Source organism: Arachis stenosperma, chromosome 4 (genome assembly GCF_014773155.1).
Source record: "Arachis stenosperma cultivar V10309 chromosome 4, arast.V10309.gnm1.PFL2, whole genome shotgun sequence".
NCBI classification, from domain to species: Eukaryota; Viridiplantae; Streptophyta; class Magnoliopsida; order Fabales; family Fabaceae; genus Arachis; species Arachis stenosperma.
This window is the reverse complement of record NC_080380.1, coordinates 66,301,490-66,316,951: the sequence shown is the minus strand read 5'-3', so window position 1 is coordinate 66,316,951 and position 15,462 is coordinate 66,301,490. Positions and strand designations below refer to the sequence as shown.

General features: G+C 38.0%; 1 non-coding gene across 1 annotated transcript; it reads left to right on the top strand.

The window, feature by feature from the left end:
* The first annotated feature begins 2,944 nt into the window (after positions 1-2,944).
* Positions 2,945-3,052, top strand: LOC130978014 (small nucleolar RNA R71). The gene has a single exon (XR_009085678.1). It is a non-coding gene; the product is annotated as a small nucleolar RNA R71 (small nucleolar RNA).
* Positions 3,053-15,462: the final 12,410 nt, after the last annotated feature.

Below are 15,462 nucleotides of genomic sequence, written 5' to 3'. Positions count from 1 at the left end.
CAAGTTGAACGCAAACCTTATGTTCTCCGGACTGAAATCTAAGCATTTCCTCCGAACCATTGTAAGCCAATTCTTTAGGTTTGGGTTCATGCTTTGATCATGGTTCCTAGTGATCCATGCATTTGCATAGAACTCTTGAACCATTAAGATTCTAACTTGTTGAATAGGATTGGTAAGAACTTCCCAACCTTTTCTTTGGATCTCATGTCGGATCTCCGGATATTCGCACTTTTTTAGCTTAAAAGGGACCTCAGGGATCACCTTTTTCTTGGCCACAACTTCATAGATGTGGTCTTGATGGCCTTTTAAGAAGAATCTCTCCATCTCCCATGACTCAAAGGTGGAAGCAATTGCCTTCCCTTTCCTCTTTCTTGAGGTTTCTCTAGCCTTAGGTGCCATCAATGATTATGGAAAAACAAAAAAGCTATGCTTTTACCACACCAAACTTAGAATATTGCTCACCCTCGAGCAAAAGAAGAAAGAATAGAAGAAGAAGAAGAAGATATGGAGGAGAGGGAGAGAGGTGTGGGTTTCGGCCAATGGGGAGAAGAGAGGGTAGTGTTTGTGTGAAAATGAAGAAGGATGGAGGGGTTTATATAGTGGAGGGAGAGGGGTTTGGGTTTGGGTGGGAAAGAGATTTTGAATTTGAAGGTAGGTGGGGTTTTTGGGGAAGAGTGTATGGATGTGATTGATGAAGGGGTAATGGGGAAGAGAGATTGAGGTGTTTGGTAAAGGGCATAGTGTTATTAGATTGTGTGAAAAAGAGAGAAGTGGGGTAAGTGGGATCCTGTGGGGTCCACAGATCTTGAGGTGATCCTGTGGGGTCCACAGATCTAGAGGTGTCAAGGATTTCTCATCCCTGCATCTCTTAGGCATTTAAAATGCCCTCTGTATGCAATTCTGGCGTTTAATGCCCGACTACAGCTTGTTTCTGGCGTTGAACGCCCAAATGTAGCCTGTTTCTGGCGTTTAACGCCAGCCTGATGTTCGTTTCTGGCGTTAAACGCCGGCTTGATGCTCGTTTCTGGCGTTAAATGCCAGCTTGATGCTTGTTTCTGGCGTTTGAACGCCAGACAGCTCTTCCTCCAGGGTGTGCTTTTTCTTCTACTATTTTTTATTCTGTTTTTAATTTTTGCAATTATTTTTTGACTCCACATGATCATAAACCTAATAAAACATAAAAGAATAATAGAAATATAGATAATTAAAAATTGGGTTGCCTCTCAATAAGCGCTTCTTTAATGTCAATAGCTTGATAGTGAGCTCTCATGGAGCTTCACAGATGTTCAGAGCATGATGAGGGCCTCCCAACACCAAACTTAGAGTTTGAATGTGGGGGTTCAACACCAAACATAGATTTTGGTTGTAGCCTCCCAACACCAAACTTAGAGCTTGATTGTGGGGGCTTTGTTTGACTTTGTATTGAGAAAAGCTTTTCATGCTTCCTCTCTATGGTTGCAGAGGAAGATCCTTGAGCTTTAAATACAAGGTAATCCCCATTCAATTGAAGGACTAGCTCTCCTCTGTCAACATCAATTACAGCTCCTGCTATGGCTAGGAAGGGTCTTCCAAGGATGATGCATTCATCCTCATCCTTCCCAGTGTCAAGGATTATGAAATCAGCAGGGATGTAAAGGCCTTTAACCTTCACTAACACGTCCTCTACCAATCCATAAGCTTGTTTTATTGACTTGTCTGCCATCTCTAATGAGATTCTTGTAGCTTGTACCTCAAAGATCCCAAGTTTCTCTATTACAGAGAGTGGCATAAGATTTATACCTGATCCCAGGTCACACAGAGCCTTCTCAAAGGTCATGGTGTCTATGGTATAGGGTATTAAGAATTTATCAAGATCTTGTTTCTTTTGAGGTAAAGTTTGCTGAACCCATGTATTTAGTTCACTAATGAGCAAGGGAGGTTCATCTTTCCAAGTCTCATTATCAAACAACTTGGCATTTAGCTTCATGATGGCTCTTAGATATTGAGCAACTTGCTTTTCAGTTACATCTTCATCCTCTTCAGAGGAAGAATAGTTCTCAGAGCTCATGAATGGCAGAAGAAAGTTTAATGGAATCTTTATGGTCTCTATATCAGCCTCAGATTCCTTTAGGTCCTCAATAGGGAACTCCTTTCTATCTGGAGGACGTCCCATGAGGTCTTCCTCATTGGGATTCACGTCCTCCCCTTCCTCTTTGGATTCGGCCATTTTGATTATATCAATGGCCTTGCACTCTCATTTTGGATTCTCTTATGTATTGCTTGGGAGAGTACTAGGAGGAGTTTCAGTGATTTTCTTACTCAGTTGACCCACTTGTGCCTCCAAGTTCCTAATGGAAGACCTTGTTTCATTCATGAAACTTAAAGTGGCCTTAGATAGATCACAGACTATGTTTGCTAAGCTAGAGGGGCTCTGCTCAAAATTCTCTGTTTGTTGCTGAGAAGATGATGGAAAAGGCTTGCTATTGCTAAACCTGTATCTTCCACCATTATTAAAGCCTTGTTGAGGCTTTTGTTGATCCTTCCATGAGGGATTATAGGTGTTTCCATAGGCTTCACCCATGTAATTCACCTCTGCCATTGCAGGGTTCTCAGGATCATAAGCTTCTTCTTCAGAAGATGCTTCTTTAGTACTATTGGATGCATTTTGCAATCCATTCAGACTCTGAGATATCATGTTGACTTGTTGGGTCAATATTTTGTTCTGGGCCAGTATGGCATTCAGAGCATCAATTTCAAGAACTCCCTTCTTCTGAGGCGTCTCATTACTCACAGGATTCCTTTCAGAGGTATACATGAATTGGTTATTTGCAACCATGTCAATGAGTTCTTGAGCTTTTGCAGGAATTTTCTTTAGGTGAATGGATCCACCTGCAGAATGGTCTAGTGACATCTTAGAGAACTCAGATAGACCATCATAGAATATATCCAAAATGGTCCACTCTAAAAGCATGTCAGAAGGACACTTTTTGGTCAACTGCTTGTATCTTTCCCAAGCTTCATAGAGGGATTCACCATCTTTTTGCCTAAAGGTATGAACATCCACTCTAAGCTTGCTCAGCTTTTGAGGAGGAAAGAACTTGGCCAAGAAGGCCGCGACTAGCTTATCCCAAGAGTCCAGGCTATCTTTAGGTTGTGAATCCAACCATATTCTAGCTCTGTCTCTTACAACAAAAGGGAAAAGCATGAGCCTGTAGACTTCAGGATCTACTCCATTAGTCTTAACAGTATCACAGATCTGCAAGAACTCAGTTAAAAACAGATAGGGATCTTCTGATGGAAGTCCATGAAACTTGTAGTTCTGTTGCATTAAAGCAACTAGTTGAGGCTTCAGCTCAAAATTGTTTGCTCCAATGGCAGGGATTGAGATGCTTCTTCCATAAAAAAGGAAGTAGGTGTAGTATAATTACCAAGCATCTTCCTTGCATTGTTGTTGGGTTCAGCCATGTCTCCTTCTTTTTCAAAATTCTCTGTAAGGTTTTCTCTGAATTGTTGTGCTTTAGCTTCTCTTAGCTTCTTCTTCAGAGTCCTTTCAGGTTTAGGGTCTACTTTAACAAGAATGTTCTTGTCCTTGCTCCTGCTCATATGAAAAAGAAGAGAACAGAAAAGAAGAGGAATCCTCTATGTCACAGTATAGAGATTCTTTTATGTGAGTACAAGAAGAAAGAAATAGAAGAATAATGTAGCGAGAAGAGATGAAGAATTCGAATTATGAGTAGAAGAGAAGTGTTAGTAGATAAATAAATAAATAGAAGGGGATGAGAGAGAGGAGTTTTCGAAAATAATTGAAAGGAAAAGAAAATTATTTTTGTTTTTATTTTAAAAATATAGTTAGAATTCGAAAATTAAGAAAAGAAATAAGATTAAAATTAAAATTCGAAACAATTAGTTAATTAAAAGAATTTTGAAAAAGAGTGAGAAATTTTCGAAAGTAAGAGAGAGAAAAGTAGTTAGGTGGTTTTGAAAAAAAATAAGAAGTAAACAAAAAGTCAATTAGTTAGTTGAAAAAGATTTGAAAATCAATTTTGGAAAGATGAGAAGTTAAAAAAGATTTTGAAAAAGATATGATTTGAAAAAGATATGGTTAAAAAGATATGATTAAAAAGATATTTTGAAAAAGATTTGAAGAGGAAATTAAAAAGATTTGATTTTTAAAATTAAAATTGATTACTTGACTAACAAGAAACTAAAAGATATGATTCTAGAATTTAAAGATTGAACCTTTCTTAACAAGAAAGTAACAAACTTCAAATTTTTGAATCAATCACATTAATTGTTAGTAAAGTTTTTGAAAATTATGAAATAAAATTAAGAAAAAGATTTTGAAAATCAATTTTAAAAAAACTTTTTCGAAAAACATGAAATAAAAATGAAAAAGATTTGATTTTTGAAAAAGATTTTGAAAAGATAAGATTTTTAAAATTGAAATCTTGACTTGACTAGCAAGAAACAACTAATTTTAAAAATTTTTGACTAAGTCAACCCAAAGATTTCGAAAATTATGAGTAAAATAAGGAAAATATATTTTTTTTAAATTTTTAATGATGAGAGAGAAAAACACAAATATGACCCAAAACATGAAAATTTTGGACCAAAACCAATGATGCATGCAAGAACACTATGAATGTCAAGATGAACACCAAGAACAATTTGAAGATTATGATGAATATCAAGATTTATTTTTGAAAAATTTTCAAGAAAAGAAAAACATGCAAGACACCAAACTTAGAAATTTTTCATGTTTAGACACTGTGAATGCAAAAATGCATATGAAAAACAGCAAAAGACACAAAACAAGAAAGTATGAAGATCAAACAAGAAGACTTTCCAAGAACAACTTAAAGATCATGAAGAACACCATGCATGAGTTTTTCGAAAAATGCACAAATTTTAAAAACATGCAATTGACACCAAACTTAAAAATTGACACTAGACTCAAACAAGAAACACAAAAATATTTTTTTGGTTTTATGATTTTATAAAATTTTTTTTCAAAAATTATTTTAAGAAAAACGAAAACAAAAAGAAATTTTGAAAGATTTTTGAAAACTTTTTGAAAGTAACATAAGAAGAAAATTACCTAATCTGAGCAACAAGATGAACCGTCAGTTGTCCAAACTCAAACAATCCCCGGCAACGGCGCCAAAAACTTGGTGCACGAAATTGTGATCTCAATGGTGCCAACAACTTGGTACGCACAATTGTAATCTCAACTCTTTTTCACAACTTCGCACAACTAACCAGCAATTGCACTAGCTCGTCCAAGTAATAAACCTTACGTGAGTAAGGGTCGATCCCACAGAGATTGTTTGTATGAAGCAAGCTATGGGCATCTTGTAAATCTCAGTCAGGCAGATTCTAATGTTTATAATGGTTTCGAATATAAAGATAAATAAAGAATAAAATAAAGATAGGGATACTTATGTAATTCATTGGTGGGAATTCAGATAAGCGCATGAAGATACTGTGTTCCTTCTGAATCTCTGCTTTCCTACTGCTTTCATCCAATCATTCTTACTCCTTTCCATGGCAAGCTTTGTGTTGGGGGATCACCATTGTCAATGGCTACCGTCCGTCCTCTCAGTGAAAATGGTCCAGGTACGCTGTCACCGCACGGCTAATCATCTGTCAGTTCTCGATCATGTAAGAATAGGATTTACTATCCTTATGCGTTGCCACCACGCCTTACAGTCGCGAGTTTGAAGCTCATCACAGTCATTCAATCCCTGAATCCTACTCGGAATCCCACATACAAGGTTTATACTTTCCGGATTCTCAAGAATGCTGCCAATGGATTCTAGCTTATACCACGAAGATTCTGATTAAGGAATCCAAGAGATATTCATTCAAGCTTATTTGCATGTAGAACGAAAGTGGTTGTCAGGCACACGTTCATAAGTGAGAATGGTGATGAGCGTCACATAATCATCACATTCATCTGGTTCTTGGGTACGAATGGATATCTTAGAATAAGAATAAGCGTGAATTGAATAGAAAAATAGTAGTACTTTGCATTAATACTCGAGGAACAGCAGAGCTCCACACCTTAATCTATGGTGTGTAGAAACTCCATCGTTGAAAATACATAAGAACAAGGTCTAGGCATGGCCGAATGGCCAGCCTCCCTAAATGACATATGAATTCGAAAATAGGGAAAAAGACCCCCAGTACAATAGTAAAAATTTCTACTTATACTAAACTAGTTACTAGGATTTACAGAAATAAGTCTAAGTGTAGAAATCCACTTCCGGGGCCCACTTTGGTGTGTGCTTGGGCTTAGCTTAAGCTTAAACGTGCAGAGGCTTCTCTTGGGGTTAAACGCCAAGTTGTAACGTGTTTTTGGCGTTTAACTCTGGTTTGTGACGTGTTTCTAGCGTTTTACTCCAGAATGCAGCATGGAGCTGGCGTTGAACGCCAATTTGCGAAGTCTGAACTCGAATAAAGTATGAACTATTATATATTGATGGAAAGCCCTGGAAGTCTACTTTCCAACGCAGTTGAGAGAGCGCCATTTAGGTTTCTATAACTCCAAAAAATTCACTTCGAGTTCAGGGAGGTCATAATCCAACAGCATCAGCAGTCCTTTTTCAGCCTCCTATCAGATTTTTGCTCAGGTCCCTCAATTTCAGCTAGAAAATACTTGAAATCACATAAAAATACCCAAACTCGTAGTAAAGTCCAGAAATGTGAATTTTGCATAAAAACTAATAAAAACATCCCTAAAAGTAGCTAGATCCTACTAAAAACTACCTAAAAATAATGCCAAAACGCGAATAAATTATCCGCTCATCACTAATTTATTTTGAATTATGGTAAAAATCGATTGTTGAAAAGATTGAAAAACGGGTGAAAACAAAGAAAGAATCTGAAAAATTTACGAAGAACACGAAGAACACTTTGAGTTTGATAAAGAATATTTAAGAATAGGCTTTAGATCTTTAAAAGGGCAAGGAAGTAACGTTTTTGGTGTTTGTGGGGTTATTTGGTAATTTCTGAAAGTTAGGGTGGTTAAGGTAGAAATATTAAAAGTTACGGGTGGTAAAAAGTGAATTTAAAAGGTTAGAAGTTAAAGAGGGGTAATTTTTGAAAATTTAAAGATAAAATAATAAATAATAATAAAATATTAAATAATAATATTTAATTAAAAATAATATTTTAATAAAAATAATAAAATAATGCGGAAAAGACAGTTTTCTGTAAAAGCTTTAGAAAGACAACTTTAAGCGCATAATCTCATAATTACCTTCATAAAACACTTAGGGAGTGGTAATAACATGATAGTGAGGCAAAGATAAAGGAAAGCTAAGAAGTTAAAGAAAAGCTAAAAACCAATGAAAATTCTGTAAAGTTTTAACGACAGAAAAATAGACAGAGACTAGTGAACGAACTAGGAGCGACTTGGTTAGTTCTTGAGTTGCGCATAGAGTTAGGTATAATATGAAAAGTTAAACTGTTTCAGTATAGACTTAATGAACCTATACTTGGGATAGGCTAACTATTCATACCGAAATTTACATAAGCTATAAATACATACGTTAAACAGAGAAAACTATAGCAGAGTAAAGAGACAAAGAGAAAAGAGTAATCAGAGCAGAGTAAAGAGACACAGAGAAAAGAGTAACCAGAGAAGAGTAAAGAGACAAAGAGAAAAGAGCAATATAATAAAGAGAATAGAGGAAAAGAGTATAAAAATAAAGAGTTAAGCCTTGTGGCATGATATTCTGTTGTATGTTCATCTACTGCTTTTCCGTTGGCCCTAGAGGTCCTGTAGGCCTAAGTTCACCTACAGAGTGTTGTTATTCCTGTAGGCCAAAATTTACCTACAGTGAATATCAATTGTGTATCTCAGGGTGTTGCTCCTGTAGGCCGAAGTTCACCTACAGAGAATTGTGATTCCTGTAAGCCGAAGTTCACTTACAAGGGCACTATTTCTGTAAGCCGAAGTTCAGTTACAGGGGTTCCATTTCTATAGGCCAAAGTTCACCTACACAAAGTTGTTGTGTTGTGTTTAGACTATTCTGGTAAGCCGAAGCTCACTTACGGAAGTGCAATTTTTGTAAGCTGAAGTTCACCTACAGAGAATAAGCCATAACTAGGACTAGTTCCTGGGTAATGTTGGGCTGCAGGGTGTAAACCGACACGTGAGTTCATGGCCTGCATAGCATAGACATGCATCATATTTGGTTGTGCATTTCCTCTATTATGATTGTTATATGAATGTATGCTTTCCCTGCTTGTATTCTACTCTTTGTGTCTATATTTTACTTTCTTGTATTATTCTGTTTGTGTTCGATTTTCTGTTTTCTCTATTTATCTATCCTCTGTTAACTACTTCTCTATATTCTATTATTCGCTACCAAACAACATGAAATTAATGAATTAAACTAATAACCCCGGCCTACTAAGAACTCCCCAACTCTTACCCCATCTCTCTCCCTTCCCCCTCATATGGAAGCAAGAGTACCCTTCCGTAGTTCGTTGATGATCGTTTCGCAAAGAAGATTTCGCTCTTGTTAGTCTTCTGAGTTTAGAGTGAACTTCGTTACTTGTTTATATGTATATACTGTAAGACCAGCCAACGTCTACACCCCGTTTGTATGCAAATTTTAACTTAAATCCTGTGTATGAGACTGGTGGACGAAATTGTGATCCTCAAAGTTGGTTTCTTTGTTTTTGTATGAAATCAAAAATACCCCAAAGAGATCATGGTGTGATGAATTGGGATCCTAATAATCCCTGGTGTGATCATAACTCCGTTCAACTTAACCAGCAAGTGTACTGGGTCATCCAAGTAATACCTTACGTGAGTAAGGGTCGATCCCACAGAGATTGTTGGTATGAAGCAAGCTATGGTCACCTTGTATTTGTCAGTTAGGCAGATTAAATTGGTTTATGATGAGTTCGAAAATTAATAATAAACAGAAAATAAAATAGGATAGAAATACTTATGTAAATTAATGGTGGGAATTTCAGATAGGCGTGTGGAGATGCTAGAATCCTCTCGAATCTCTGCTTTCTTATTACATTCATCCAATCCTTCTTACTCCTTTCCATGGCAAGCTGTATGTAGGGCATCACCATCATCAATAGCTACTTTTAATCCTCTCGGGAAAATGGTCCTATGCGCTGTCACTGCACGGCTAATCGTCTGGAGGCATCACCCTTGGCAATGACTACATCCCATCCTCTCAGTAAAAATGGTCCAAATGCTCTGTCACAGCATGGCTAATCATCTGTCGGTTCTCAATCAGGTTGGAGTAGAATCCCTTGATTCTTTTGCGTTTGTCATCACGCCCAGGCTTCAGGAGTTTGAAGCTCGTCACAGTCATTCAATACTGGAATCCTACTCGGAATACCACAGACAAGGTTAGACTTTCCGGATTCCCGGGATCCTACTCGGAATACCACAGACAAGGTTAGACTTTCCGGATCCCCATGAATGCCGCCATCTATCTAGCTTATACCACGAAGTTTCTGTTGGGGAATCTAAGAGATATGCGCCCGGCCTAAGGTAGAACGGAAGTGGTTGTCAGTCACGTGCGTTCATAGGTGAGAATGATGATGAGTGTCACGGATCATCACATTCATCAAGTTGAAGTGCAACGTATATCTTGGAATAATAATAAAAGAGAATTGAATAGAAAATAATAGTAATTGTATTGAAACTTGAGGTACAGCAGAGCTCCACACCCTTAATCTATGGTGTGCAGAAACTCCACCGTTGAAAATACATAAGTGAAAGGTTCAGGCATGGCCGAATGGCCAGCCCCCTGAATGATCAAAAGACCGAATGGCAAAAAGATCGAATGGTCAAAAAGATCTGGTCAAAAAACGTCTAATACAATAGTAACTTATCCTATTTATACTAGACTAGCTACTAGGGTTTACATGAGTAACTGATTGATGCATAAATCCACTTCTGGGGCCCACTTGGTGTATGTTTGGGCTGAGCTTGATCTATCCATGATCTGAGGCTTCTCTTGGAGTTGAACGCCAAGTTATAGCGTGTTTCTGGCGTTCAACTCCGGGTTATGACGTGTTTCTGGCGTTTAACTCCAGACAGCAGCATGTACTTGGCGTTGAGCGCCACTTTACGTCATCAATTCCCGAATAAAGTATAAACTATTATATATTGCTGGAAAGCTCTGGATGTCTACTTTATAACGCCGTAGAGAGCGCGCCATTTGGAGTTCTGTAGCTCCAGAAAATCCATTTCGAGTGCAGGGAGGTCAGAATCCAACAGCATCAGCAGTCCTTTTGTCAGCCTTTTTCAGAGTTTTGCTCAAGTCCCTCAATTTCAGCCAGAAATTACCTGAAATCATAGAAAAACACACAAACTCATAGTAAAGTCCAGAAATGTGAATTTAACATAAAAACTAATGAAAACATCCCTAAAAGTAGCTTGAACTTAATAAAAATAATGCCAAAAAGCGTATAAATTATCCGCTCATCACAACACCAAACTTAAATTGTTGCTTGTCCCCAAGCAACTGAAAATCAAATAGGATAAAAAGAAGAGAATATACTATAAATTCAGAATATCAATGAATAGTAGTTCTAATTAGATAAGCGGGACTTGTAGCTTTTTGCTTCTGAACAGTTTTGGCATCTCACTTTTTCCCTTGAAGTTTAGAATGATTGGCTTCTCTAGGAGCTTAGAATTTCGGATAGTGTTATTGATTTTCCTAGTTAGGCATGTTGATTCTTGAACACAGCTACTTATGAGTCTTGGCTGTGGCCCTAAGCACTTTGTTTTCCAGTATTACCACCGGATACATAAATGCCACAGACACATAACTGGGTGAACCTTTTCAGATTGTGACTCAGCTTTGCTAGAGTCCCCAGTTAAAGGTGTCTAGAGCTCTTAAGCACACTCTTTTGCTTTGGATCCTTTTTACCCTTGCGTTTTGGTTTTAAGGGCTATTGGCTTTTTCTGCTTGCTTTTTCTTTTTCTTTCTATATATATATTTTTTTTCGCCAAATTTTTTTTTCGCAAGCTTTTGTTTTTCACTGCTTTTTCTTGCTTCAAGAATCAATTTCATGATTTTTCAGATCATCAATAACATTTCTCTTTGTTCATCATTCTTTCAAGAGCCAAAAATTTTAACATTCAAAACAACAAGATCAAAAATATGCACTGTTTAAGCATTCATTCAGAAAACAAAAAGTATTGTCACCACATCAATATAATTAAAATAAATTCAAGGATAAATTCAAAATTCATGTACTTCTTGTTCTTTTGAATTATGAACATTTTTCTTTTAAGAGAGGTGAAGGATTTATGGAATTTATTTATAGCCTTAAGACATGGTTACTACATACTAATGATCATGAAGTAGAGACACAAAATATAGATAAACATAACATAGAAACCGAAAAACAGAAAAAAAATAAGGACAAGGAATGAATCCACCTTAGTGGCGTCTTCTTCTTGAAGGACCAACAATGTCCTTAAGCTCTTCTATGTCCCTTCCTTGCCTTTGTTGGTCCTCCCTCATTGCTCTTTGATCTTCTCTTATTTCATGGAGAATGATGGAGTGCTCATGATGTTCCACCCTTAATTGTTCCATATTGTGGCTCAAATCTTCTAAGGAAGTGTTGAGTTGTTCCCAATAGTTGTTGGGAGGAAAGTGCATCCCTTGAGGCATCTCAGGGATTTCTTGATGATGAGCTTCCTCATGCATCTCTTGAGAACCGTGGAGGGTCTCTCTTGCTTGCTCCATCCTCTTCTTGGTGATGGGCTTATCCTCTTCAATGGAGATGTCTCCTTCTATGATAACTCCAGCTGAGTAACATAGATGGCAAATAAGGTGAGGAAAAGCTAGCCTTGCCATGGTAGAGGGCTTTTCGGCTATTTTGTAGAATTCATTGGAGATGACTTCATGAACTTCTACTTCCTCTCCAATCATGATGCTATGAATCATGATGGCCCGATCCACAGTAACTTCAGATCGGTTGCTAGTGGGAATGATGGAGCGTTGAATGAACTCCAACCATCCTCTAGCTACAGGCTTGAGGTCCAGTCTTCTTAGTTGGACTGGCTTGCCTTTGGAGTCTCTCTTCCATTGAGCTCTTTCCACACATATGTCCATAAGGACTTGGTCTAACCTTTGATTAAAGTTGACCCTTCTAGTGTAGGGGTGGTGCACGAAATTGTGATCACTACTTTTCACAACTCGAATAATCCCCGGTAATGAATCCAAAAACTTGGTGCTCAATACCATGGTATAAACACAACTTCGCACAACTAGCCAGCAAGTGCACTGGGTCGTCCAAGTAATAAACCTTACGCGAGTAAGGGTCGATCCCACGGAGATTGTTGGTATGAAGCAAGCTATGGTCACCTTGTAAATCTTAGTCAGGCAGACTCAAATGGTTATGGATGATATATGAATAAAGCATAAAGATAAAGATAGAGATACTTATGTAATTCATTGGTGAGAATTTCAGATAAGCGTATGGAGATGCTTTGTCCCTTCCGTCTCTCTGCTTTCCTACTGTCTTCATCCAATCCTTCTTACTCCTTTCCATGGCAAGCTGTATGTTGGGCATCACCGTTGTCAATGGCTACAGTTCCGTCCTCTCAGTGAAAATGTTCAACGCACCCTGTCACGGCACGGCTATTTAGCTGTCGGTTCTCGATCATGTCAGAATAGAATCCAGTGATTCTTTTGCGTCTGTCACTAACAACCCACAATCGCGAGTTTGAAGCTCATCACAGTCATTCAATCATTGAATCCTACTCAGAATGCCACAGACAAGGTTTAGACCTTCCGGATTCTCTTGAATGCTGCCATCAATTCTAGCTTATACCACGAAGATTCCGATTAAAGAATCCAAGAGATAAACATTCAAGCCTTGTTTGCTTGTAGAACGGGAGTGGTTGTCAGGCACGCGTTCATAAGTGAGAATGATGATGAGCGTCACATAATCATCACATTCATCAAGTTCTTGAGTGCGAATGAATATCTTGGAATAAGAACAAGCTGAATTGAATAGAATAACAATAGTAATTGCATTAATACTCGAGGTACAGCAGAGCTCCACACCTTAATCTATGGTGTGTAGAAACTCCACCGTTGAAAATACATAAGAACAAGGTCTAGGCATGGCCGAATGGCCAGCCTCCCAATGATCTAAGATAGCATAAAACTACTCAAAGATAGCTACCAAGATGAAAATACAATAGCAAAAGGTCTTATTTATAAAGAACTAGTAGCCTAAGGTTTACAGAAATGATTAAATGACAGAAAAATCCACTTCCAGGCCCACTTGGTGTGTGTTTGGGCTGAGCATTGAAGCATTTTCGTGTAGAGACTTCTCTTGGAGTTAAACGCCAGCTTTTGTGCCAGTTTGGGCGTTTAACTCCCATTCTTGTGCCAGTTCCGGCGTTTAACGCTGGGCATTCTTGAGCTGATTTAGAACGCCGGTTTGGGCCATCAAATCTCGGACAAAGTATGGACTATTATACATTGCTGGAAAGCCCAGGATGTCTACTTTCCAACGCCATTGAGAGCGCGCCAATTGGGCTTCTGTAGCTCCAGAAAATCCACTTTGAGTGCAGGGAGGTCAGAATCCAACAACATCTGCAGTCCTTTTTAGTCTCTGAATCAGATTTTTGCTCAAGTCCCTCAATTTCAGCCAGAAAATACCTGAAATCACAGAAAAACACACAAACTCATAGTAAAGTCCAGAAAAGTGAATTTTAACTAAAAACTAATAAAAATATACTAAAAACCAACTAAATCCTACTAGAAACATACTAAAAACAATGCCAAAAAGCGTACAAATTATCCGCTCATCACAACACCAAACTTAAATTGTTGCTTGTCCCCAAGCAACTGAAAATCAACTAAGATAAAGAGAAGAGAATATGCAATGAATAACAAAAACATCTATGAAGATCAGTATTAATTAGATGAGCAGGGCTTTTAGCTTTTTGCCTCTGAACAGTTTTGGCATCTCACTCTATCCTTTGAAATTCAGAATGATTGGCTTCTATAGGAACTCAGAATCCAGATAGTGTTATTGATTCTCCTAGTTAAGTATGATGATTCTTGAACACAGCTACTTTATGAGTCTTGGCCGTGGCCCAAAGCACTCTGTCTTCCAGTATTACCACCGGATACATACATGCCACAGACACATAATTGGGTGGACCTTTTCAGATTATGACTCAGCTTTGCTAGAGTCCCCAATTAGAGGTGTCCAGGGTTCTTAAGCACACTCTTTTTGCCTTGGATCACAACTTTATTTCTTTCTTTTTCTTTCTCTTTCTCCCTTTTTTTTTGTATTCACTGCTTTTTCTTGCTTCAAGAATCATTTTTATGATTTTTTAGATCCTCAATAACATGTCTCCTTTTTCATCATTCTTTCAAGAGCCAACATTCATGAACCACAAATTCAAAAGATATATGCACTGTTTAAGCATACATTCAGAAAACAAAAGTATTGCCACCACATCAAAATAATTAATCTGTTATAAAATCTAAAATTCATGCAATTCTTCTCTTTTTCAATTAAGAACATTTTTCATTTAAGAAAGGTGATGGATTCATAGGACATTCATAACTTTAAGGCATAGACACTAAGACACTAATGATCACAAGACACAAACATGGATAAACATAAGCATAAAATTCGAAAAACAGGAAAATGAAGGACAAGGAGATTAAAGAACGGGTCCACCTTAGTGATGGCGGCTTGTTCTTCCTCTTAAAGGTCTTATGGAGTGCTTGGGCTCCTCAATGTCTCTTCCTTGCCTTTGTTGTTCCTCTCTCATGATTCTTTGATCTTCTCTAATTTCATGGAGGAGGATGGAATGTTCTTGGTGCTCCACCCTTAGTTGTCCCATGTTGGAACTCAATTCTCCTAGGGAGGTGTTAATTTGCTCCCAATATTTTTGTGGAGGAAAGTGCATCCCTTGAGGTATCTCAGGGATTTCATGATGAGTGGGATCTCTTGTTTGCTCCATCCTTTTCTTAGTGATGGGCTTGTCCTCATCAATGGGAATGTCTCTCTCTATGTCAACTCCAACTGAATAACAGAGGTGACAGATGAGATGAGGAAAGGCTAACCTTGCCAAGGTAGAGGACTTGTCCGCCACCTTATAAAGCTCTTAGGCTATAACCTCATGAACTTCTACTTCTTCTCCAATCATGATGCTATGAATCATGATGGCCCGGTCTATAGTAACTTCGGACCGGTTGCTAGTGGGAATGATTGAGCGTTGGATAAACTCCAACCATCCCCTAGCCATGGGCTTGAGGTCATGCCTTCTCAATTGAACCGGCTTCCCTCTTGAATCTCTCTTCCATTGGGCGCCCTCTTCACAGATGTCTATGAGGACTTGGTCCAACCTTTGATCAAAGTTGACCCTTCTAGTGTAAGGGTGTTCATCTCCTTGCATCATGGGCAAGTTGAATGCCAACCTTACATTTTCCGGACTAAAATCTAAGTATTTTC